This window comes from Amia ocellicauda, chromosome 13 (assembly GCF_036373705.1).
Source record: "Amia ocellicauda isolate fAmiCal2 chromosome 13, fAmiCal2.hap1, whole genome shotgun sequence".
NCBI classification, from domain to species: domain Eukaryota; kingdom Metazoa; phylum Chordata; class Actinopteri; order Amiiformes; family Amiidae; genus Amia; species Amia ocellicauda.
In genome coordinates this window covers 29,347,732-29,374,546 of record NC_089862.1, presented here as the reverse complement: position 1 = coordinate 29,374,546, position 26,815 = coordinate 29,347,732, and the positions used below count along the sequence as shown (strand labels likewise).

The following is a 26,815-nucleotide window of genomic DNA, read 5'->3' as shown; positions in this document are numbered from 1 at the left end:
ACATTTTCTTCAGTATAATGACAAAACATTTCCAAAAAGTCAGTACTGTAAATGTAAAAATGATCTATCCATAGTGAATGTCTAAGAGTACTTGATTTAATTTATCTAGCACAAAACATTTTACCAACTGCATTTTCAAAAGAATTCCTCAACGTTCTTACACATGTATGTACTGAATGTAAGAAGGTGCCACCACCATCATTAACAAAAAAAGTTACGCATATTAATGTTGTACTTGTTGACGTCATGTAGGTTGTTCTCGACTTTATGGTTTGATCTCACACGCCAACAAATACCAGTTCCACAATAAATCAGTGCCAAACACCTGACGAAGCGAACAATTGAAACAACACAAAGTATTTCTAATTCATTTTGTTTTAAACATCAAATAAAAACTCCCTCAACCAGCACTTTCCCCACTACTATTTGAGCATTAAATGCTGCTCCGGCGCGACGAGTCGTGTTCGATTACGTTTCTGGAACACCAAGGTTGAACAGAGGATGCACAGACTGAACCTTTCTACAAACCCAACTCTGCTGACCTAAAGTCAAGACGGCCTCCATGACCGAAACATACAGAGATCCTCAGCAAGCAACGCCTGCTCTGCTGTAGAATGCTTTACAGATGCTTTATAGAATGCAGGGGGGAGAAAAATACCTCTTCTTTTGGATGAATCATGGAGGCCCCATACGTATACATGGCATCCTGTAGGTAATTAACCCCGCCAACATCACAGCAAACCAAAAGAAGCTGGCACTGTACCTGTTCCCACAGGGCTTTGACAGACAGGGATTCCCGGCTCGCCTGGCTCGCTGATTCACACTTCTCTCAGCCTCTACAGCTAAAGTGTGTCATCAGCCCCAAGCTCCAAGGTGCTAAGGTACTCACTTGTTTACACAATGTAAAAGAGGTGGGGCTGTTTCCTTGAGGCAGCCCCCCTCCCTGATCTGAATGAAAGGACCAAAGTTCTGAGATTTTGTAGAATAGTGGATGGGTGGTGGTGTGAAGGAGGGGTGGCATTGTTCATTGACAATAGTTTAAAGTCCCTTTTGGTATTATGTGTGTGTTTGAAAATGTGCTGTCCCCGTTAAGCAAAACAGGACAAGAGTAGCGCTACTGTTTCCTTTGCCATTGCTCTCTCTTTGTTGAACCGTGCCTCAGAAGTCTTCAAATAAAAAAAAAACTGTCTGAGTGACAGGAACGTAATCATGTTATTCTTCTCGCAGAGCTTTTCAGCGCTTATTCTCTACTTCCTGACAGAGCCCACTTTCTTTAATGTTAACAGATTCGGGTTCAGGTTAACATGATGCCTTAGAAGTGGAAGGTTTGGTTTCATTCCACAACACAGGCTTATATCGACCTGCACAACTGGTTATCTACAAATAATAACAAAACAAACACATACTGACACAGTTAGTAGGAATATTCATAGTCATATCCAGAGTAACTTTCCTTCCTTTTTTCCTGCACATGAACTAAGATTCAGAAATGGTCTTGTCTGCAGCTTGTTTTCACATCTCTTTTGTCTTTACGTTCTTCCTCTATAAATAGAGCCCTGTGCAGGTTAAACAGGTGCTGCTTCTTTTCTGAAGTGGGGTTCAATACACAGTACCTACATTGCCATCACATCTCCATAAGAAGTCATCAAAACATTTTATGGACCATTCATCAGTATAAATTGAATAGGACACTTAAAAAGTAAACCTAAATTTTCATTTTGTTTATTTTTTCATTTGATGCATTTGACCTGAAATCTGAATCAAAAACAGCATGCATAATTTAATTTCCTTTTCATACCATTCAGTTTGAAAAGGAGCCAATCGCTTTCCACTTTCCATTTAAGCCTCCACACTGGCCATTACAGAAATGGGCAATGTCACTTCATCTCCTTCTTGTTGTGCTGTGAGCCCAGAACGCAAAACAGTAGGGCTTTGTGTCCAGGGCAGTACAAAAACAGGTTTCAGTGAACCTGTATAAAGCAGATAAACCAGAAACTGGACTTATTTGAGCGTTGTGAGCCAAAGATACAATCGCTCCAATCCAGCCAGAACAAAGCTTGGACAGTTTCGCAATGTCCCCTGGTAGCTCCCAATTGCTGTGGGCCCGAGGTACAGCCGTTACTGGAAACAGCAGCTTCTGAGCTACAGGGTCCAAGTTCACGCCATCACCGAAGGAGCCTTCCTGAGGTGGGGCATTTTCCAATTGTGTAATGGGCCTCATTGTGTACATGAGTTTTTTCATATGGATGGTGTAATGATCTATTACAGTGGGTGAAAAATACTAATATTTGCATGGAGGACAAAATGATATGACACCCCTTGACAATGTAAATTTTCAAATGTAGGACATTCTTGGACACTTCCACTCTGCCAACATCCATGCTTTGTGTGATAAATGCCTACACATCTTCCCGCAACTCATTCATACATTAACTGAGAAACTCATCAGTTTTCCTTATCATGGTTCCAAAAAGTTAACCATTTGCAGTTAATTTGAATGCTTTGCAGAATAAAAAAATGATGCACTGATAACTTAAAGCAATTTGCCACTTTGAAGTAACTTAACCAGTTTGAAGGAAGCTTACAACCTGGGCTTTAACCATGTAATTAGAGCTGCAATCAAGTTAACTTCCTCCATTCGATTTTAAATGCCCCTATGGCACTGTCAGACAATTAAGAGCCCTGGGGCAGTGCTCAGGACTCCACCAGGCCAGTTTTCTCACACATTGGGGTTGTACAGCAGGCATATGTGTCTTGGAACCACTGGGGTCCCACAGAACCTGCTTGACCCTGTTTTAGATTATTCTTTATGATGTTGCATGGGCAACACTAAACCTTTTTTTAAGAAAGGTCTTTTAGAAAATTAAAAAGTGACCAAGCCCTACATTTTTAAATGATATCGACTTCACATACCAATTTAATTTCCTTGTTTTTAAACTCCGGTTTACTCAGTTTTCTTCAGGTACTTATTTTGCTTCCTGGCTGTAGCAGACAGAATATATGCACAGCCCTTTTGTATTATGAGTGCATGTCGAAATGGACATGCTTCACAGATCAAAGCATGTTGACTATTTAGCACAAAATGTTTTTACTTGCACAGACGCTCAGGAGCACTTTAAAGTAATCAGGGCATCCCACCTCAACCACCTGGCACAAAGGTATATGAAGCGAGCAATGCCTGTCCTGTAGTCAGCCAGTAAAATTAAATGTCTTTCAGGGGTGTCGTGTCATTAGGGGCCAGTGGGGCCGGGCCTCATTTAGAAAAAAGAAAATAAATAAAACAGTGCTTGTACATTGCAAACTTTATAAACCGCATTTTATTGTAGGTTTCGTGGATAACAGTGAACAGTTCACTATGGCGGATGCTAATAACAGGAAGTAAAGAAACCAGAAGAGGCACATCCATGGCAAGCCATCAAGGTCATACGGCAGTGAACGCAGGCCAGCAGTCGTGAGTTTATCTGGTGGGGCCGGGCCCTCGTCCGCACTGAAGCAATGATGTTTGTACTGTACAGAAATACAGCAAATGTGGCCGATTGCGCATGCGCGTTACGAGTTTTAATGAGTTCAGAACGATGGTTCAGAAGGGGCACTTCAGCTTCGGACCCTCGCCTTACTGCGCATGCTCTTGTCATTTCCCCACTGGCAGTGAGGTCTCGTTCTTGTAGCACAGATGTCAGCAGTTCTGCGCAGATCTGCAGAACTCCACCGATCCCATTGGTGGAGCAGCGCAGATCTCCGCACAAATGCTGAAATCTGCACTACCAGTACGCGACCTGAGTTACCGCTATTTTGAGTCCTGTGCAAACGTGATCAAGATGAGCAGAGTTGATTTCTTGTTAGAAAATAGTTTTATTTTTTATAAAACGTCATCCCAGAGTGTTATTTTCAGTTAATTATTATACAGCTACAGTATTAGCTATAGACTAATTGGTAGAGCATGTTTTTGTATTTCAATCGTGGAGATATTTGTTTCTGACATTTATTTGTATTCTATGCTATAGCCTACTCGTTTTGGTAATTTTATAGGAGTTGTGATATAATTGTTGTTTATAGCATTGCTATTTGCAGCTTTATTACTTAGAATGTACCTTAAATGTACCATATATACTATTTACATATATATATACCAGGCGCCTCAGCACACAATTTACAATTGATTGTGTGTTTTTAAATATTTGTAACATAATTTGTATTGTCATTTACTGTTTTAATATGCATTCTCAGGATAATTGGTGCTAAAAAATTGCAGTAACTCAAATACTGAATTGTATAATTGACCTATCGCTATGCCATCTTCACTCAGTTACCTTTTAAACTTCTTACACGTTTTTGCAGGACTGTATCGACTGGCGTGCAAATGTGCATTATGTTACACGTGTTCATAGGTCTTTTCGTGTCCCACCAGTTCATAAACCCACTGATGTCTTTGATTGTTATTCAGATTTCTACCGTCTGTTACAGTTGCAGCTCAAACTGTAATCTCTTTTACAATGGAGATGTGATGTGATTTGATTTGACATGAGTTCGTTTTTCATGTCAAAGGTTAATTGCATATAATTAAAGCTAGTCAGTGAATTTGTATTTACCTGAAGCCCAGGCCAAACAAACAAGCAAAACACAATGTATATTTATATTTATTATATTTATTAAATCTAACATTTTACTTTTTTATTTTCATTGTTTTTTAAATATATGAACAATACAATTAGGGTACAATAAGTTCCTCTTTCTGAGGAATGGGAACACTTTTAGACATACTTCATAGTACAAACACAACCTGCAGAGGCGTGACTTCAGAAAGTGCATATAAGGTGACATGCAGTACAGGTGTAAGTTGCTGGTAGCTGGTACAAATCATCTAGCTTGTAATAATTTCTGTTTAAAATTGGAAGGTGTAAGTGAAACCTGATTCCTTGTTCTACGATATGTGATGCGCTGTTTTTGTTGGAAAGTCTCTGTTGTCTCCAAACAATATGGTACAGTGGAATATAACAATAAAGGCCTCAAGATTGGGGGGATTTTCCACACAGACAGTTTCAGAGGGTGGTGCAGTGACATACTGGGTATTTCATCACACACTGGACAGCCAGGATCTTAATTTCTAAGAAACCTGCTGATTAGTGCATGCCAGATTCTGCACCATTGGGGTTGCTGACACACATACTGCTTTTTTGATTTTTATCCTCCAACTGCAGCTAATACACAGTAGTAGTCACTATGTGGACTGTCTATATCTCATAGCTATAACTGATCCTAGAATTGTTCTAAGTGTTCCTATTAGTTCTTTAAATTAAATAATTGTTAATGGTCATCAGAGTTAGATTGTTAAACTGGTTCAGGTTCACAGTACTCACTGGACCCCACTAAACACAAACTTGTTTAATAACCTTTCTAAAACATGGAAGGGACCTGTGTTGTAATAACTAATAAACCACTGTATGCAATCAGAGTCCACATGCCTGTAGCCTAGAGGCTGTAAAAAAACATAGATTCCATGATTATCGTTGCCCTTCACCTTCTGTGGATTTCTGCTCTCCTGTTTTCTAAAGAGTATGAAAAGGTGGTCCTGGAATCTCATTTAACTCTCCAAACAGTGGAAGTAGCTGTTGATACCATCCCCTCCTGCTACTAGTTAAGCCTTAAATCTGTTAGCTTTTTAAAGAGCTTTTTTGTTTTTAATTTGTTGGAATAACCAAAGGAGTTTTCAATATCTTTTCCTATAATAAACCTTGATCCCAGGCCTCAATGGGTAAAGCATTAACAGGCAACTTAATGGCCCACCTCCTACCAGCCATCAAGCATGTGATGTGCTCTGTCACACTGGATCCACTCAAGACCTCTGTCTGACTGTGAGCAAAACACAGGCGGGGGGGGGGATTTGGGGCGGGGGGGAGTATTCAGTGTAAAAGATCCTCAGCTACAGCACTGCCTCCATCTAGCTATCTTGAGATGAAACCAATCAGATTTTATCTCAGGCCCCGTATATTCATTATATTGTTGAGGAGACAATTCCTATGGTCAAGGAGAGATTCCTATGTCATTATTTGCTATATCAGTGATATTGTTTTACACTGACAACTGAGAGTGTAGATTCCTATTCTTGTTTCTGAAAGACATACAACAAACACCAATTCCTGAATGTAACAAGTTGTCACTAAGTTGATCAAGATATTAGATATTACAGCTCCCTAATTTAGGGGTTTAGCAGCAGAATGTAACTCAGAAAGTTTTTTATTCGTTTTTTTAATTATTTGTTTTAATATATACCCCAAAACTTGATAAGAAAAGGCCTGGAGTTCAGATGGGTTCACAGTGTTGTTTAATATAGAAATGTAAAAAGGAAGGCCTCTTTTACCTGAAGTTGATCTTTTTCTTACGGACAGCTTTGTAGGAAACGTCTTATAAATGAGCTAAAACTGTTACAAACATTGATTACAAATTAAAAAACTAATTTAAGGTTATTATCAGCTCCTGTTGTCTAGCCTGGTACTGCCTTCTGTAGAAGAATTTCCTGTAATTTATTTATCTTGTTCAGAGTCTTTCCTTCTTTCGCAGTTCAATGAACTAAGATCCTGAAGTGGGATGTTTTTTTTTTAAATCTCATCTGTGCAGCACAAAGTCCACTTTAACAGTGCCACTCAGTGCTTGGTCGAGAAAATCGAAGAGGCATATATAAGATAAGCATTACGTTTCACCTAATCTCTGAATTTCATATCGCTTTATTGCCTGTTCCCAAGGCAATTTGTCTGTGGAACACCTTGGATTTATGATGACACACTCAAATAATTTGTTCACAGTTAACAGGCTCCTTTCTACCAGAGTAACCATTTGAACACAATTGTATCATTGTGTCATTAAATAAACTTCAAAACCTATAGCTCATGGATACCTACTTAAAAAGTTGATTGACGTATAAATGTTACAGTTTAATATAATTAAAAGAAAACTCTTGATATATTTATCCTCTGGAAGGGATACGGAAATTAAGTATACCTTGTAAGAGTTTTATTTTGGCATAGGTAAATAATATAAATAGTTTTTTTATTTATATGAAATAGTATAGGGGTTGTTACTATTTATACAGAGCAGGCTGTATAGTCTTTATTTGGTGCTGGCAGCATTCAATATTTTTTCTTATGGAAAGTGTAGTGATTTTGTCTGGACGAAATCAGTTGATTTCCATTAGGAATTACTTCACCTGACCCTCTTTACACAAAGTAAAAACCTGGGCTTACTGAGGTTGTTTGTTCTCATAGGTTGGTAGGTTTTAATCACATTTTAAGGCAAATGTTAATTGATCATTTTTGCTGGATAACAAAAAAAAGTTTTTAAACATTTTAAAACTTTATTCACTCATTCATCTACATATTCAAACTCATACTTAGATTTTTAGAACTTCTTGTTCCTAAAGGTCTAAAGCTATCAAAATATGCAAGAGAGAATATTAGCAAGATGTGTGTGTGTGTATTGTGTATATATATATATATACACTCACCTAAAGGATTATTAGGAACACCTGTTCAATTTCTCATTAATGCAATTATCTAACCAACCAATCACATGGCAGTTGCTTCAATGCATTTAGGGGTGTGGTCCTGGTCAAGACAATCTCCTGAACTCCAAACTGAATGTCTGAATGGGAAAGAAAGGTGATTTAAGCAATTTTGAGCGTGGCATGGTTGTTGGTGCCAGACGGGCCGGTCTGAGTATTTCACAATCTGCTCAGTTACTGGGATTTTCACGCACAACCATTTCTAGGGTTTACAAAGAATGGTGTGAAAAGGGAAAAACATCCAGTAAGCGGCAGTCCTGTGGGCGAAAATGCCTTGTTGATGCTAGAGGTCAGAGGAGAATGGGCCGACTGATTCAAGCTGATAGAAGAGCAACTTTGACTGAAATAACCACTCGCTACAACCGAGGTATGCAGCAAAGCATTTGTGAAGCCACAACACGTACAACCTTGAGGCGGATGGGCTACAACAGCAGAAGACCCCACCGGGTACCACTCATCTCCACTACAAATAGGAAAAAGAGGCTACAATTTGCACAAGCTCACCAAAATTGGACAGTTGAAGACTGGAAAAATGTTGCCTGGTCTGATGAGTCTCGATTTCTGTTGAGACATTCAGATGGTAGAGTCAGAATTTGGCGTAAACAGAATGAGAACATGGATCCATCATGCCTTGTTACCACTGTGCAGGCTGGTGGTGGTGGTGTAATGGTGTGGGGGATGTTTTCTTGGCACACTTTAGGCCCCTTAGTGCCAACTGGGCATCGTTTAAATGCCACGGCCTACCTGAGCATTGTTTCTGACCATGTCCATCCCTTTATGACCACCATGTACCCATCCTCTGATGGCTACTTCCAGCAGGATAATGCACCATGTCACAAAGGTCGAATCATTTCAAATTGGTTTCTTGAACATGACAATGAGTTCACTGTACTAAACTGGCCCCCACAGTCACCAGATCTCATCCCAATAGAGCATCTTTGGGATGTGGTGGAACGGGAGCTTCGTGCCCTGGATGTGCATCCCACAAATCTCCATCAACTGCAAGATGCTATCCTATCAATATGGGCCAACATTTCTAAAGAATGCTTTCAGCACCTTGTTGAATCAATGCCACGTAGAATTAAGGCAGTTCTGAAGGCGAAAGGGGGTCAAACACAGTATTAGTATGGTGTTCCTAATAATCCTTTAGGTGAGTGTATATGTATATTTATAGGCATAATGTTATATGTGTTATAACTCAGTCTTCGATTATGCCTAGTTCTGTGCCTTTTTTATTTTACTTTTGTAAATTGTGTACAGTACGTGCCATTTGCAGTTTACTGTCACTAATACTAGTGTAGAAGAGCTCCAAAAACTTGGTACTTGGTACTTCATACTACTAAAACAATAATGATGTGACATGGAAATCAATCTCCCTGACTTGTAGAAGATAACATATACATGGCCCAGACTGTTCATTTCACTAGAACAGCTCCGTCATAAGAATCAATACTAACTAGATCTGCAAATTAATTTCACTCATGTTATTGATGGCAGATGTCAACTCATATCTTGAGCAAGGAAAATGCTTAATAATTGGTATACATTTTTCCAATATGATAGGCTTATGTAATGTTATTTGTTTAGTGTAGAACCTAATTTGCAGACATTCAGTGAATTGACATTTAACTCTCCATTTAGGAATAAAATATAAATTCCCTAAAAAGGATCCTCTATTTCTACCAGTATCTAACAATTTGTTATACTGCTGCAGATGGACACTTTGTCACCAGTTTGTCACTATTCGCCGTATGACTAAATAGCTGCTTATTGCCCTTTCGAGTCTCAGTCTAACACTTTAAGGTTAGGTCAGGAATCATTCAAGGTCTCCTTCATTCCAACTGTGAAGGTTTTGTGAATGAGGGTTGAGATATCAGGACTTAATTAAACGTAAACAAATTATTTTTAGCAGATAGTTAAAGGTTTCTGTCTGTTTGGCTTTCTGATATTTTGGCTACATTGGGTTCATTCTAGCAATTCTTGCAGCCACAGTTGTTCATTTCTATTATATCAGCTTCAGACAAGCCAATCTGGTCACACAACAAGCACATGACTGCCTGCTGGAAAGGTACAGTCCAGGGAAAGCTTCAGTCTGCAGACAGACAGGCCCTCAGCAGGATATTCACGAGGACTGAGGGACTCTGAAAGGGACCAGTGCTGGCCAGGGGAGTATTTGCTAAAGAGAAATCAAGCAAAACAGCAATCAAAGGCAAATTATATTCTGCTGCAGAATACAGCAACGCCACAAGCAAGACTGTGTCCATAACTGCCCTCCATTTATTTTATGAGAGTGAACACATATTGATGCCAAAACATTATCAGACATTATCCAGCAGAGCAACTATCACAGTGTCAGAATGTAGGACACATTTGCTGGTCTAATACAGGATCACACATGCTGCTGGTCTGGGGAAGTGGAGGAACCTAAACATCGGCCAAGTACATCTAGATTAACCAGGAGTGATTTCTGTCAGTGGTGATCTTTCTAAAGAGGAAAACACTGGACAACTCTGCCATGATCTGGTCAATCACTTGAAAAGAACAGCTCTGAGAATTCAAGGGGTTTACATGACAAATCCCTGTGAAAGCATCTCAGTTCAGCCATTTCAGGCCCTGTGCAAGCAACACACTGTAATCTCTGAGACGAGAATTATTGATCATGCAATAAGGGGAACACTATGTTAGTCCCAGTTCAGTGCATGTTTTATCTAATAAGCCTAAACACACACAGTCTCATTAAACATAATTTAGGAAATAATTAGGAAAAGAAAAAAACATCACATGCTGAAAAGCAACAAAAAACATTCTTTCCAGAAAAGTAACACTTTTCATTATCAGTAAGTAATTTGGATTTTCATGTTCTCAGTTGTATTCCAGTAAGTTCCTTAGGTCACCCCATTATTTTATTTGCCATATGTTTGTAAGTGTGTATGCATGTTCCAAAATACAACATGCTCCTTGACCAGTTCATTCCTACCAGAGATTTCTTGTGGTTTTACATTTCATTTCACACATTATCAGAATTGGCCAAACAGTGACTGAATGCTGGAGGGGAGTTACAGGGTTTCACGCTGAAGGAGACACAAGGATACAGGATTGTGGCCTGCAGACGCCTGGGTGGGGTAGAACTTTGTTTTAAAGATGCATTGTGAGCCATGTGTATTAGTGCCTCCCTCTCCCCTCTCTCCTCTCTCACATGACCACTCCCTTGCAGAGAAAAACTTTGATCAATTCCAACACAAACCCACAGCTGCTTGGCTGTTGTTGTGTATGAGAAACTTCACTAATGTCTTTTCTCACTCCACTGCCCTCAATACCACAGCCTGAATGTCAGTCCCCAGAGGGAACCTTGTGTAACTAATCAACACTCCAGGTATCCAGCTACCTCCCAAAGAACAGGGGCATACTTCTCATCCACATATGTAGGCTTTTAAACGTTCTCCATGGCTGCACTCTCTGCAGAATTAAACATAATCTGAAAGGTTTCGTATTAGAGTTAAGTGGTGGTGTAAAAAATAATAAAATATCTACATATATATACGTTATTGGCCCATGTCACTGAAATTATTGATGTTTTACATTTCAAATTATCATTTTGTTCACCAGCTAGTTCATGGAAACAACACTAATAGCTTCCTATTTTCACAGCCAACATTTCGATATCCTATAAATCACATTGGAGAAACCAGCCAATCATAGAGAAGCATTTCCAAACATTCCAATTACTCTTATCTTGCATGTAAATGTCATCCTATACAGAGAATTATCAGTATTTAAAAATGTTCAGTTATCAATAGTGTTTCAGGACACTTAAATGCTAGTTGTGCAAGTTTCACAGGATGTACATTTGTTTTTAATAAAATGTTTCCTTAGTATTTAATTAGCATGAAAACACAGCACAGATCACATCCGATAACATCCGATCCTACACCAAAACAGGTTAGATATTTCTGGGTCTAATTCTTAGACATGTGATTTATAATAAATCTTATATTGATGTACTTTATAATAGGTTGTGTGAAGGGTGTCTGTTATTGAAGAAAATCTGTACATTTTGTGCAGGTTGTGTTAATTGTTTAGCCTTCAACCCAGCTATTACAAGACATCACACAAATTTCCCTACAAAATAAGATAATCACTATTGGGTTAATTCTATTGGTGAAATGACATTATCATTCTTTAGCCTTTAGTTGCATGTGTGAAATGACTTGCATATGTTGTATTTTCACTGACACATATTGCACAGTTTTTAATGATTTGGAGTAGAATAAGAAATTGGATAATTTTTGCAGTTTATTTTGAGTTCTATTTGATCATGTTCCACTGTATAATACAAATGAAAGTATAATGAAAAATATATTTTACTATTTATAAAGGGAGAGAAAACTGTTATACTGTATCACAAACAAAACCAAAATGGGGCAGAAACTAGATTAGCATATTGGGATGTAAACAGGAGCTTTATACATGTCAACATCTCCATTGTTCATGTTTAAAGAACACTCCTCATTATAGTCTGTAATATATTATAATAAAAAACAGCACTGCAAATTGATCATAACAGCTGAGGGATGAAGAGTCCTGTGCAAAGGATACTCAAGCTGTCAGTTGCTGCGTGTTTACACAAGGAGGTTTGTCTAGGCTTAGAGATATTTGTTTTCCACACGCTTGTAAAATGCTGTTTACTCACAGAAAATAATCCCCTGAATTTGGTAGAAACAGATATGGATTATGTATTTGTTCTGCATCCCCAGTTTCCTAACCATATATTTTGTTGTAAATCTATCTTTTCATGAACTGAACCATGACGATATCTTTGCTACTTCATTACATTACTTGAATGTATGACTTCAGAAATATTTATACATTTCTAAATCATTCAAGATTGAGCTCCAAGTAGTGTTGTCCTTCACCATTGATAGAGGATATGGAAAAAATCTAATGTTTTTGGCATGAAGCTATATTTCAGAAAATATGTTATCCAGTTTTAAAGATCCTGCTTGGACAGCATTGACATGGCTTTGATTGTCCTGTCCTTCAAAAGGACCACTGCCTGAGGGGCATGTGAGACCACTGATCAAAAACTGGTGAACCGTATGGGTTAAACTATGTGCTCTCCCTCTGTGAGTGTGGGGCCTTTGCAGAAGCACACTTTTGACAGTGATTTGTAAAGGAATTAATCAACAGGAAAGTTAAAGCAATCATCACATAACTGCTCAATCCAAAGGCTATTGAAAAACCTATTGAGAAGAAAGCTATCCAATGGCCCATAAATATAGGTTGAATAAACAAAACTAAAGAAACAGGGCAAAGTCCTTTCCAGACCCTGGCTTGCTTGATAAAATGTTAACATCATCTGTATTCAGACAATCCCTGAATGAAGTAAAGGTATGCTGATTTTAATGGCCAGTCTGTTTACATGTTTTACACTCTGTGCAATTTATAATGTACAAAACAACTCTCCACCATCCAGGATTTCACAACAGATTGGCATTGCCTGCTAGTCAAATTAGACTGGCTAACTGGAAATTCAGGTCTATCCGTCTTAACCTCAAACCTTATTTTGTGTGCTGCCATTTTGTAAAAGGTGTTTAGTGTTCCTCAAATTCCTTTAAAAAAATGTTCCTAATTGGAAGTATTGTATCCATGTAGTCTATCCATTATATCCTGATAACTCCACATTTACTTAAACACAACATATTATTTTATTGCTGATTCTTTTAATTCAACCACCCCTCCACACACACACATATCAAAGAACCATTAACAAGTCCATGGAATGAAAGGGCTGAAGTGTGTGAGAAATGCATTGTTTCCTCGTGAAAAGATACCCCCTGTGATCTCATATGTTAAATACAAGGTAATCCAAATGCAACTGCCTATTCCCTGGTCTCACAACAAGTTATTTGAGACTGCTGGCAATGCGAATGTGAAAAAGCAGCAGTGTACCCCTGCGTAAAGTGTTTTCTATTGCATAATGAGGCCAGGATAACAATAAAAGCATCTAGGTGACCGACAAAAGTATTGCAAAAAGCAAGAAAATAGATCAAACATCCTGGCAATGGATTTCAATATACTTTCTATTTTTATAGCCACTTTCCATGGTGGGCTGGGCACTATTCTGTCTTCAGGGTAATTTGTCTTGTGTGGGGAGATAAGTGGGGAATTCCACATCCTTTATACAGTTGTCACAGCTCAAGTAAGTGGCCATTCTGCCTCACCTAAATAGACTTCACAGAATGAATGCATGTGACTGGACTAATTTAAACATTTAGCCCAAACAAGTACTTGTTTGTAGAAACTTTGAAAACTAAGAGGATTACCAGTTTCCACGACAGCGAAAGAATGTATAGCTAGGCGGGAGTGTGCTGCTGAGATCAAAATTGAATATATTCAAGATCGGGGCATGCTGGCAGGCTGTCGTGACCTGTAGGGTCAGGGGCAGACTCCTTCAGTCTGGGTCCCAGGACTGCACTTAGGACCTGCCGCAATAAGTGCCAGCCGAGCACAGTGAGGACGTCAAGGAACCATAATTTAATAGGAGGCCCATTGATCATAGTTCTGACAGACAACAGAAGTGTCACTGTTAAAACTGGATCAACCCTGAGTTTAATTGACTGAAATCATTTACATACTCATATACTTATATCAGCCTAGATCTTACCGCCTTCATGCCAAAACATGTTTTACCAAACAAGCTAAACATATTCTCTTGTCAGGAGATATGTAATAGAGAAAAAAAATCAAGCATTGTATGTGGGAAACTTAAAAGATGTGTCTGATTGTTTTTGCTAGTTACATTACTAATGATTTATAAACTATAATGCAATCTTTGTTTCAGACAAATGGTTAGGCTTCTGTGTGTTTTCTATTTCTTAAGAACAATTTTCCTTTTCCTTTCTTCTCATTGATTCTCTTATCCTATCACGTATCCTATCGAAACGCAATAGGAAACAAACAAAAAATGCTTTTGATACTTTTGAACATTTAGTATGATTTAGTTTGTACAGGATGTCACTGATGTGTGGCATAGTGATCAGTTTAGTTCAAATTCATAGGAATATGCATGTAGCCAAATTAAAGCAACAATAGCCTCTGATGCCGTGTAACTCATTAACCCAAGGCCTCTGTTTATTGATAGTTTCGATGCAATCATTTCAGTCGAACAGGGTGTTAGGGGAATACAAAAGTACGTGGCCAATTTATCTACCAAAAGAGTGCTTAGGCACCTGTGTTCAAGAGCAGCAACGTTTTGCTCTAAGTCCCCAATGTTGAGAAAATTCCTTAGTGTATTATACATAGCAGAGTAGTGTGACAGGGATAAAGAGATTAGAACTAGTGTTGCTTAACTCTTTAGAAAACTCAGGAAAGAACTCGAATGTGGGCCCACTTCAGGAGATAGACAACTCTTTTTCTTTATATATGTAATTATTGTCTCATAAAGGGCCTTCCTGTCATCTTTGACAGGACTGTCATTGTGCAGGTGAGGCACACCGCCATTGTTACTGTGGTCTGATTGCCGTGTCTGTATCTACCAGCAAACCAGCATGTGACCGCTAACAGTGCAGCACCCACCTCCTGCCAGCCAATGAATAACTTTGACTCTTTGTTTTTCCAGAGTGGCTCGATACACGTTCAAGGTCAAGCCGAGAACAAGGAAAAACAATGAATCAGCCTTTAGTCTCACACTGGTAAGAAAATGACATCAGTCACTGACAGCCAGCCTAGATAGAAACCCATAAACTTTACAAGTGAAAAGATCTCAGTCTCTCAGTACAGCCAGGGGGGAAATGCCTATTCACACCTCACTTCATATTTTAGTATTCTCCATTCATTTAATTAACTGTAGTTCATTAAATTGCATTAAAATTAAGGCTTAATGTTGTTATGGTAATATTTGATTAAAAACAATACAATCGAACCTGATATGCCGGATTTCTCTTTAGATTCACTCTTCTGCTATCTGCTTTTCCGATTTAATTTTATCAACATCATGGGGCCGCAGTATGGCCGAAGGGGAAAGAGGCACTAAACTGTAAATATGTAAGGAAGAATATCTTGTTGACTAGCTGAAGAAGAATTATCTTGCCTTGCTGCACATGTGCTAGCTTCAAGTCTGATGGCGTGACTTGCTGTTGCATTGGCAACACTTCCACATTGTGTCTGAGGTGCACTGGCCTCTCCTGACCTTTAGATGCACTCCAGCCACACGGTTCTTGTCTGCTGTCTGCCTTTGTCACCAGTACACATGCACGGCAATGCAGGTGAAGCCTGGAAGCAGTCGTTTGTCATCTTAGATACGAGAGCTTCATCCCCAGAGCTGGAAATAAATCATCCCTGTGTCATTTTGTTAACTGACGGGAACAATTTCAAAGAGAGTGACAGTTCAGAACCATTTCACAACTCGGGAATGCAGCGCTGACCTATAAACACAGAGCAGGAACAATGCAGGTCAGCTGTAGAAGCTCTGGTGCAGTAAAACTAGAGGTTTAATTCCACCTTTTATACAATACACATCTGTAATATAAGAAGCATAAGCAAGGTTTTGGTTTTAACTTTTTGTGTGTGTTTTTTTTAATTTTTTTGAATCATGTTTCCTCCCATTATTTAAAGTGGCAAAAAAAAATAAAAAAAAATATATATATATATATATATATATATATATAAATAAAGTATAATAAATAAAATGTCAGATCACATGATACAGCCATCAAATGTCTTTAGATCTGGCTTTGGACAGAAAAAACAGCCATATTATATCTCTTCTGCAACTGTGTCAATTAACAACAATGCATTCCAGTAACTTTTGTGTTCTGAAATACTCATTTTATCTTTGAGCAAACAACAGAATCAATTGATTCATTCTTCTTCTTCTTCTTCTTCTTCTTTTTTAATTACAATTCTGAAAAATGGATCATGGATTGACAATTATATGTTGAAAAATACAAAATGTTATAAGGAAGTGTTCTGTATTGTGATAAAATGAGTAGAAAGAAATAAAAGGTTTAGTGAAATAAAAGATGGCAAATAGTTATCAAGTCTTCACGATCTGTCAGTTTTTAATGATGTGTTATCAGTTCTTTTAAAATGGCAGAATATTTTTCTGGACTCTTTAAGAACACAGCCCCAGATTAGACACACTAGCATTATTAAAGAAAAAGTGTGTCAAAAGTATCAAATGTGCTCTGCGAATACAGTTCTTAGAATTTACAGCAGAGAGATAAAACAATGGGTGAAATGCAGGCTATATAACAAACAATTTGGGATGATTTTGACTTGGGAAGGGAAGGGATTGAGTCCTTGCCAGCTGCTGCAATTTGTATTGTACATAAACATGCAGGTTTACTCTAATTGCTGAACAGTCAATTAAAAACCCAGTTTGTCTTGATTAACGCTCTTTTTTGTAATCATCGTCAGATTTGTAATCATCACAGATAAATCAGAACAAGCAATGCGGTACAGTGTTTCATAATATGGTGCATCCCCCCCCAACACACACTCACACACATCAGCACATGTGGATTACAGACTTCATTTAATTTCTAAATCAGAATGGAGCACTCGCCCCTTTTTCTCCTGTCTCTGTATAATAATTTATTTGGGCTGGCGAAACATTGTAACTCCCATCCTCAAGGTTGCCTGAAGTTCAAAGCTTGATTCTGATACTACATTCCTTTGAATGAAAGTAATTATATGGAGCAATAAGGTCGTCTACAATGTAAAAAGTACCGAGAAATGTTCCATGGGAGATAAAATGTAAAAAAGTTTAGGCTGTGGCGGTTTAATAACAAATGGTTCTGCTTCACTGAATATGCTGTGCCTCTGATACCTGCCACATCCACGACACACAAGGATCTCATTGTGTGCAGACATGTAGAGAAAGATGCTCCTGTTTCAGGCTAGTAACGCGTGTGTGCAGGTTACTCTGCAAGGCCCCCACATCAGCTGCAGCAAAGCACGTTTGAAACCGCCATGTCTTCTTTTTAGTTTTAGTGTTGTGGCTGTTAGCCCTTCACCTTACTTCCACGGGTTAGCTGGCTTCCCCGACACTATCAGCCCAGAAATGCAAAACACACTTAACTGTCTCCTTAATGAATGCAATTAATGGCCCTCTGCGATCACTTCAAAAAGAAACAATGTGATACCTTGGCAAGGGAAAAAAAAAGTAAAACCAAAGAGGGAAGTGAAATGAAGCATTATAACAGCATTAGTAATGAGTCTGGCTGGTGTAGCCATGCTGTTTTGATAGTCCTGTTAATGTGCAGACTAGAACAATGGTAAGGGTTTTGCTGTGGGGGTCGGTTTGATATTTTGAATACAGGCTTAATAAAAAGTCCTTATTGTATTAGACTACTTATTTCCCCTAACACCTCGTCTGAGCTATATCGATGTATGTATGTGCATGCCGTCAATAATCTTTGCCTGTGCTGTACTCTGTACATCTCTGTAGGGAACCCCTGTAAATGAGCCTTTGGTCTCAGTTGGTCCTTCCTAATAAGTCCTTATTAATTAAATTAAGAAATAAAGACTCCTTTGTAGGAAGGTTTGCTGTTCTACACATTTCCGAAAAAAGCTTTTTCAAAGTGCAGCCCAGCATAATGAAAGCATTGTGCAGAGCAGGTATGAATGGTTAAGGACAAAGAGGCAAATGGTGAGGTACAGTAAATTAGGGTAGAAGAGCAAAGTACAATGTAACAAGCAACTGGAGTACAACTTGTACGATGGTGGATTGATTACATAACTCATGTGATTCTCATTTCTCTTTTGAAAATGTATAACTAGATGTGCTGGCTGGAACCTAGAACTAGGTTTAATTTTTTCCACAGCTTTTTAACCAAAACAGCTGGAGGGATTTCTTTATATCTAGTTTAGCATTCAATCTGTTTTTTCACTAGCTTAATTTTTTACATGCTTTTCAAGTGCTGTCAAGTTATTTGATGCATTTAGATATGCAATCTAACCGTCACATTAACGTGTACTGAGTCTGCACGTATGTACAATTGGATGAAACTGGTAGTGTCTGCATACATTTGTTTTCTTCAATGTCTCTTAATGAGCTATTGAATTGCATTCAAGATACATCTACATTCTCAATGGTAAGTATGAGCCAGGTGTTTTCCAACTAGTAGCCTGGCTTTATCTCGATAGACAACAATGACTTTGAGCAGTTATGTGCCACAGGGTCTGACTGAACACTGCTTTCACAAATGTGAAAAGGATAACAACATAAAGATTTAATTTGAACGTTTTCCAAGCAATGGAAATCGGAACACAAATTTTAAGGTGATAATTCTAATCATAAGAAATTTCAAAGGATTGTTTCAGCAACTAAAATAGTCAGTTGATCACCATTAGATGTTGTGAAGGACCCTGTGGCTTAAAGGCCTACAGAAATCAGGCTCCATGCTAGTTATGCATATCATGTTTTTTTATTGCTCAAAATATGTTCTTCTAAAAGAACAATACAGATTTGCCATTTGTACTATAGATTTTCAGTGGCTATCAATACAGTATATCATGACTCTTTCTCGTTGGATTCGATCTATGCCCTTATACAAGTTTACCTTGGTACATTTAGCATATAATAAATAACATTTACCATACAAATAAATAATCTTTTGCAATAAACATTCATTAGACATATTTATCATGGTATTCTGGTATTCCCATGGTTCAGTGTAATAAAGCACAGTGAAGGCATACTGAAACCAAATGGTAAATTGATCTGGGTAAACTTGAGATAATAAGTTTAAAATAAGGATAATACTATTTATAGCTGTGTCTCTGCTTTAACCTAAAGACCTGCTAAATTACTACAACAACAACAAACCCACTCAATGACCTTTGGCACTCCTGAGGTGAATCAGAACTTTAATGCATGACAATTCATTAAAAACTTGCAGTGTTCAACTGTAATGGCTTTCTAGTACAGACTATTTTTTTTGCAGAGTAACTAATGGAGGCTTTGTAAACAGACCAATAGTCAAAGATGTATTAAGCAAGGCTAAACATGTATGTAAACAAAACGGGAAACAAAGAAAATTGCCTTTGTCTTTTCCTTATTTTTAATCAACTTTCTAAGGCAGCAGCTTTTGATTTAATTTCAGCCCCAGGATAAATTAAACCCATTCCAACAAACTGAAAGTATCCATATTCCCATGTTGAAATGTGATTTGTTAGCAACTGCTGAAATGCCATGCATTGTGAGTTGGCTGAAGACAATATCTCAGGGACCCCTTGTTAAATGGAGGGAAAAATCACTCTCTGAAATGAAGGCCTCCCCAATGTACATATTAATACATTGTCCCATATTGTGTGTCTTGTTTGCATAGTAAACATGGATAGCCACACTGTACGTGTATCTGGGCTTTTGTAAAGTCACAACACATGGTAATAGTATAAATAAAAAGCCTTGGTGGTGCTTGCCTGTCTTTGCAGATAGCTGATGATTCATCATGGAGGTCATGAGTTTTCAACAGAAACAAACCAGCACACCATCCTGGCATTACTGACTTTAAGGAAAGCTGGAAGTCTGCTTCCATCATACAGGGCAATTATACACTGCGTGACACTGTGTGCAAAAGTAGAATTATAAATAGTTTCAAATGTAGCTGAACTTATACAGAAGGATGTGTGATATTTTGATTCAGAGCTGCTATGGGCTGGGAGTTAATCTCACAGACTTTATCCATTGCCAAGGACAGTCAAGGTCACTCCCTCACTCCTCTGTTAAAAGCCATAGGGTCTCCTAGGTCTTCCTGTATCAATTCGGTACAATGCATTTGGCTGTATAAGTTGAAAGTATTCCTAAGATTCATAGTGATCATGTCGTTTGCACTTACACACTCTTCCACAGTTTCCACAGACAAACACGCTAAAGCACACACAAAATCTGGAAGTGAAATGTGTGTTCACAATTGAGCCGAGGTTCACATGACCTTTGAGAGGAATGGAAACTCTGAGTTTTAACAGAGTGCCTCAGTGTAGGAAGAGGATGTCTTCCTCAGAGCAGGTTATCCAGTAATTCAGGTCCTCGTCTTGACATCTTTTGATTGTAATCTCTGTCTGACTCCCGCTTACAGATGCTTCCAGTGTATTTAACACAGTTCTAAATAGCAGAACAAGCTGAATCTGGTGACTATATCTATATATGTCACTGTCACTCCTAGGAAGAACACAGGTATTATCATCTCATGTCATGTGCACACAGTCACCAGGATAGTTTTTATCAGACTACATTGCTTTATAAACTGTGTTTTGAAGGGTAATGGGGTAATGTGGACAAATTGCTACAGTACTAGACAGAAACAGACACAACAGAAAGAAAGCAAATGTAAATATTAAGTTAATCTGAGAGATCTAATTATGGATTTAAATTAAGCAAACTCAAAATAAAAAAACAGAATTTTCACAGTGTGATTTTTTGAAGAAACACATTAGTCTACAAATGTGTGAATTAAGTGTTTTCTGATTCTGCTTTTAAAACTATTAAAACCCGTCGCCAGAAAGATCTTCCATTTAAATTGTTCCATTGTTAAGCTGAAATCCCTAATGGCGTCCTTCCTTTTCACTCTTATCGAATCTGGTAGCCAGAATCTACTATAAACCACCTTGATTCCTGGGAGATCTGAGAAGCTCAGGAAGACTGGGCATCATCATAGTAACAGGGGACACACTCCTGTAGAAGATAGCATCTCTCCCAATGAAATTTAAAATAATGGCCTAAAAGTTTTAGTTCTTTAATGCACGTGAAGTGAGGTGGTAATCCTGGTGCCGCAAGTGTATGCTTGGACTCATGACATAGACACTCTGTCTCCCAAAGAATGGCACTACCACAGATCAACAGAAGCCCTTGATGTCAACCATTGATGACACAAGTGCAGATTCTCTAAGAAACATTTTCATGTTGTCCTACACTGAGACAGGAGGGGAAAGCATTCAGACAGACACTCAAAATGTCTTTAAAAGACTTTGTTAAATCTGATTAATACTGCACTGGGTCTGGCTGTGCTGAAATTAAATGAATGAATTAATACTATTTTAGTGTCAGGGTTACCATGGTGACATAGTCCTTATTCTCTCACAATCCCTATATTTATACTGTCAGTAAGTCCCAGGTGTTGAAATTCAACATTGTTACGAGCGATTGTGTGTTTTTTGTAGGGATACTGAAACCTTCACTAAATTATATCTGTGACTCTATTTTTACTTCATTATGATCTTAAGCAGGAACACCTTGGCATTTTATTTTATCATTTAACTACTGTAAATAGTCATTCAAGTGTTGTGTTTCTTTTTGTCTTTTTTCTTTTTTTAAATATGTAACCATGTGGATGTAACGTCTGAAACACAAAACCTCCTTGACTGGTTTTGCTGATTAGATTGGTCTGTATAGGATTCACTCCGGCATTCAATTTCACTTTAAATCTCCAGGCTTCATAAAAAGAACACACACGCAGGGATTTGGGACACCCTATAGATCGCAAATCCCTCCAGGAGGCCATGGCTGCCTTTCTCTCACAGCTTCCTTTCATAACGTAGTCTACCCTATACAATGGAGCTTTAGATTCCTTTTTCTCTGCTGAGAAATTGATATATTTGTTGGTTGTTTGGTTTCTTCCTGGTTAACATGCCCTATTTTGCTCACCTGTACACACCTTTGTTGAAATTATTTTTCTGATCACATTAAAAGAAAATGGTCCTTTTTAAAATAGAGCTCTGCCAGTATCCATTTTCTTCATGATTGTTGCATACAGTAAATCCCAATGGACAACATTTAAACCATTTTTAAATGGCTTCTCACAAAGGGACTTTCCAAGAAACTCAATGAGCAGCTTTCACGTAGTCTTGTTGTGTACTTCCACATCCCAAATTGTGTTGGGTGCCTACTGGTTTCACTTCCAGAAAATGTCACATTTGGTTAGTCACGAAGCAGCCTGCAACAGACTGTTATAAATTGAGCCTTTTTTAAGATAAAGCTGAGAGAAAAAGGTAAATGAGCTTGTTAGCAAAGCTTCTATGCTTTAAGAGACATAAAATACTGTTTTTAACATCATATTTTTGTCATGTGACAGAGAAAAGTGCTACAGTGTAATAGGCCATACTACTGTGCATACAGATTTATAAACAGTGTTATTTTACCAAAACAAAGTAAGCTCCTTATGTGAGCTATCAAAACTTAGGCCTAGACCAACACAAATCTTTCACCTACCCTTAAATCAAAAATTAAAAACACTACTGTGTTTTGATTTAATAAGTAGTAGAAAATGGCTTCTGACAATCAATTTCACTATGACACAGTACAGATTTGTATTTAGCGATTTGTATGTAGGTCTCATTTTTATTTGGTCTAGCCATTAGTTTTCTTAGTTCTCTGTAACACACTATCCAACAGCAAACATTTCCTTTTGGTGTATCCCTTCAGAGTGGTAACTAGAACAAAAATGAGAAGTCCTAAATATTCAAGTGTGCTTGCTCGTACAGTAAACAGTTGATACGGGTAAATTAAAACGAGCCATATTCACACATTCTGCCATGCTAAAATCATGATAAAGTTTTTGAAAAGCAAAAAAACAAAATGGCATTCAGGTTACAAAATAAAAAATAAAAGATCCCCTAGCAATTTTTCATTTAGAATCCTGAAGATTTATGAGACAATATACCACGTTTCATGTATTAAGTATAAGAGGCCTAAACACAGATACCGTAGGTGTACTTTAAATAATCTATCTCTTGGTTCTATGTACTGTACTATGAATCAATAAGATTCTTACTAGTGCAGGATCCAAACCATCTGCATTACATACAACCTATCTTTCCACCTATTACAACACCTGACAACTGTTCTGTCCTTTAAACGCAGAAATGAAAGTAAGAACGGCTTGACGTTGCACCTGTTCTTAAGGTAGCAATTTAAACTAAGGGAGAAGCACCCTCACAGTGTTTTGGAAACAGAAACTGAAATAATAAAGAAAAACTGAACTGAATTAGATATGTCAACAAACATTATAGGTGGATTCAACAAATTTAAGTTTAAGAGATGACCTCTGCCAATGTACTGGCATTTCATGGAAGATTTATGTTCTTAGTTATTTATAAATGTTTTAAAAAGACTTACTTGTGATATGAATTCACGCCACAAACATTATATTGCTTACTATTTGGAAAAGGTGTGATTGTTAGAAAGGTGTGCATAAAGCCACCCAGATGAGCATAAAAGGTGAATGACAACAGGTATTTCAAACTACCTTCACTATTGTTATTTTCTTGTGTCACGTGGATTCGGCAAAAACTCTTAATGGATAAATGTTGACTTTTAAATGGATGAATTCCAGTTTACACAGTTTGCCACATTTCCTGGTTTACATTATCTACTAACTTGTGCAACCAGTTTACCAGATTACATTTTTTTCACTTTTATGGTTAGAAAATTGAGGAATAACATGTTGTTCCTTCACTAAAACATTCACTAAACTTTAAGTCAAACAGCATGAAGGAAATAATCAGTGAAAAGAGCTCAAAAAACAATGTTGTCTTACCTGTTTGAAGTTTCTAAAATCAGAGAAGGGCTGCAGACGTGCGTGACACCATTTAATGAGGACCGCTGAGGGATTGGGGATCACACAGTTGCATCTTCTTATTTCATGAAGGTTGCACTTTTGGTGAGGAGTTTCCAGCAACTCCTTCAAATTGAATTTACAAAAGTCTTTTTCACGAGCCTGTTGCACAGAGTCCCTTCAGCTTCTCACTCGCATAGAGGCGATGCTGGAGCAGAAAAAAATAGGTCTTAGGGAAAGGCTGGTAATTAGTACTAGTTGAAGTAAAATACCTGACTCTCACTGACATAAGCTGCACATTCCACTACGCTGGAGAAAAAAAGAAAAAGGTCTTAAAGAATACTGGCAGCAAACACACAGGCACACACAAAATCCAATTGTCTTTTTCAAGTGTAGGTGCACTGCTTGAAGTAAGAATTCCCTCTCTTCCAAACAGGAACTAAAATAATAAGAAAAAGGAAAAGAAAATCATAAATATAACCAAACTAAAGAAACAAAACAAGACAAGTTAAAGTAACCCAAACCGAGACTGTAACACTGCAAGTGTGGGAAATGTTTAGTCTCTTCTCTGCCCTTCTCCTTCCCTGTGCTTGTCTCACAGTAGCAAGGTTGTCTCTTTGTGTACTCCCTGCCCCTAAACTCACCAAACCAGAATTCGGCTCCTAACACCGGCAACTTCCCATAATTCTGCATTGAAATTTTATCCTGTGTGTTGAGCCATGCCTGGCTGTGGGCCAGTTCAGCATTCCTGTTGTTTTGGGAGTGTATGCACCTTGTTTTTGCCCTGAAATACACAGAGATTAAATAGGGTGGATATAGTAGTTTTGTACTGAATTAAAACAAAAGAAGAAGCAGAAAAAAAGAGGAAGATCTTGTTTAACCTCAGCCGGAGAAATTTTGTGAAATAACATGGTCTTACTGATGTAAAAACATAAAGTTTATTAAAGGGAAAGTTTAGCCATCCTTTTATATTTTATAGTATAAAATAGAATATTTATAATATCAGACTAATTCTACAGGATTATAAATAAAGCTACTATTGGTAGTAGTACTGCAACTCATAGTATTAGTTGAATGAAGTTACACATTTCAGATAGTCAGTAATAACCCCATGTCAGGTCTGATCCTCTCTCACCTGCAGCAGAGCCAGGGTTCGGAAAGGGTATAGTGTCACTACTGGCAACACCTGACTGTTGTCGAGATTGGCAACATCTTCTTTCTGCTGTAGTTATGACATCACAACGGCTTTTCAGTTGCAGTTCACCAAGGAGCCCAAGGCCTAATTGCTTTCCTGCTCTGACCTTGAGTAACTGTTGATTTCTTAAAAAAAGGAAAGGAAAAAGAGAGAAGTGAAATAATGTTCAGTTTAGAGAAAGGAGGAAAGCTCTGGTATCTGGAAGCAAGACCAAAATGAAACAGTTATTCCGATATAAACCCTCCAAACAATGCCTCCTGGAGTCATTAACCCTTCAAATGTACTCATAATGATACCTTAAGAGTCAGTAGTCACCTGTCCTTGGGCTGGGATTGTTTCAGAGCCAGTATACAAAGCACGCAGAGACGTTCAGTTTGTCTGCTTGAGTACAGACCAACCTGGAACAGGAAGCAGTGTCTGTCTGAAATCTGAAAAAAAACAAAAACATTACTAATTCTTTTCTGTGGTGTCATGCGACAGAAGAAATTATGTGAGTTCTATTTAACCCTTTATTGGGCAAAGGCCAACTTGAACCAGAGTTTCATTCCTACTGGCAAAAGAGTCTCTAAGGCAACTTAACATTTTAGACACTGTTCTGGGCTTTCCTTTTATTCTTTTCAAGGTCAAAAGACCAAGCTTTCATTAAAATTGTACATTTTATAATAACTTGTACCATCCTGCCCACACATACAGATGAATAACCCCATGCTAACAGAACTAAAATAAATAGTCCATTGTGTCGTTTTTGCCTTTCAGCTTACCTCCGTTTCATTGGAATTTCACCACTTTTCCCTTTAAACCCTTGGATTGGCTGTTAATGCTCAGTGGCTATCATACCCACAGAAATGCATAACAGGTTGATCAGGTTATTTTTTTTCCCTGAAATTCATAATAGTTAAAAAGAATGCAAAGGTAAAGTGTGAGATGGAATAAAACAAGGTCAGTTAAATCAGCAAACAAAAGCACACGTCTACAATAAGAGCCAGCTTCCCTTTAACACATTGGACTAAAATTCTAAATGTTGTTAGATTTATTCAAGATAACATGATTCAATGGTTCGCGATTTCTACAGTGTATTTCTTTATTTTCTGAATTTGAAGACATCATGCTTCCCATCCAATACAGCACCCTGCAGAACCAGGATTTTTGTAAGCTTGAATGAGACTGGTGCATCTCTCTGATGTGGCACTTTTCTGTCAGGCACATGTGAGAGAGGCTTTAGGTTGCACATGTCTTTAACGAAATAAGGAAGACGTCCTCACACTGAGGCACTGAGACAGACACTGCTGTGTGGTGTCCTGCCACAAAAGGGACTGCTGCATTGCACCCCAAAACTCCGGTGCCTTGGAATTCGGATGGAATGTAAGGTGCTACTTCATGTTTCATTGTTGAAGTGGAAAAACTCTTCCATTATAACCAGTATGGTAGATACAACATCATCTGTTTTTATTTATTTTTAGTGTATTCATTAATAAAAATGGTGTGCAGTGTCAAATTACAAAATAGACT

General features: G+C 38.0%; 1 protein-coding gene across 5 annotated transcripts in view; it reads right to left on the bottom strand.

The window, feature by feature from the left end:
* rbm47 (RNA binding motif protein 47) overlaps positions 1-25,707 on the bottom strand; it is a 50,057-nt gene extending 24,350 nt beyond the window's left edge. For 2 of the 5 annotated variants that reach the window (XM_066720503.1, XM_066720510.1), the window contains exon 1: positions 24,094-24,712. The gene's annotated coding sequence lies outside the window, so the exon portion shown is untranslated. Of the gene's footprint in view, positions 1-763; positions 883-24,093; positions 24,713-24,755; positions 24,896-25,246; positions 25,432-25,602 lie in introns of those variants that run through there. The other 3 variants (XM_066720504.1, XM_066720511.1, XM_066720505.1) reach the window with 3 other exon arrangements.
* Between the last annotated feature and the right edge of the window lie 1,108 nt (positions 25,708-26,815).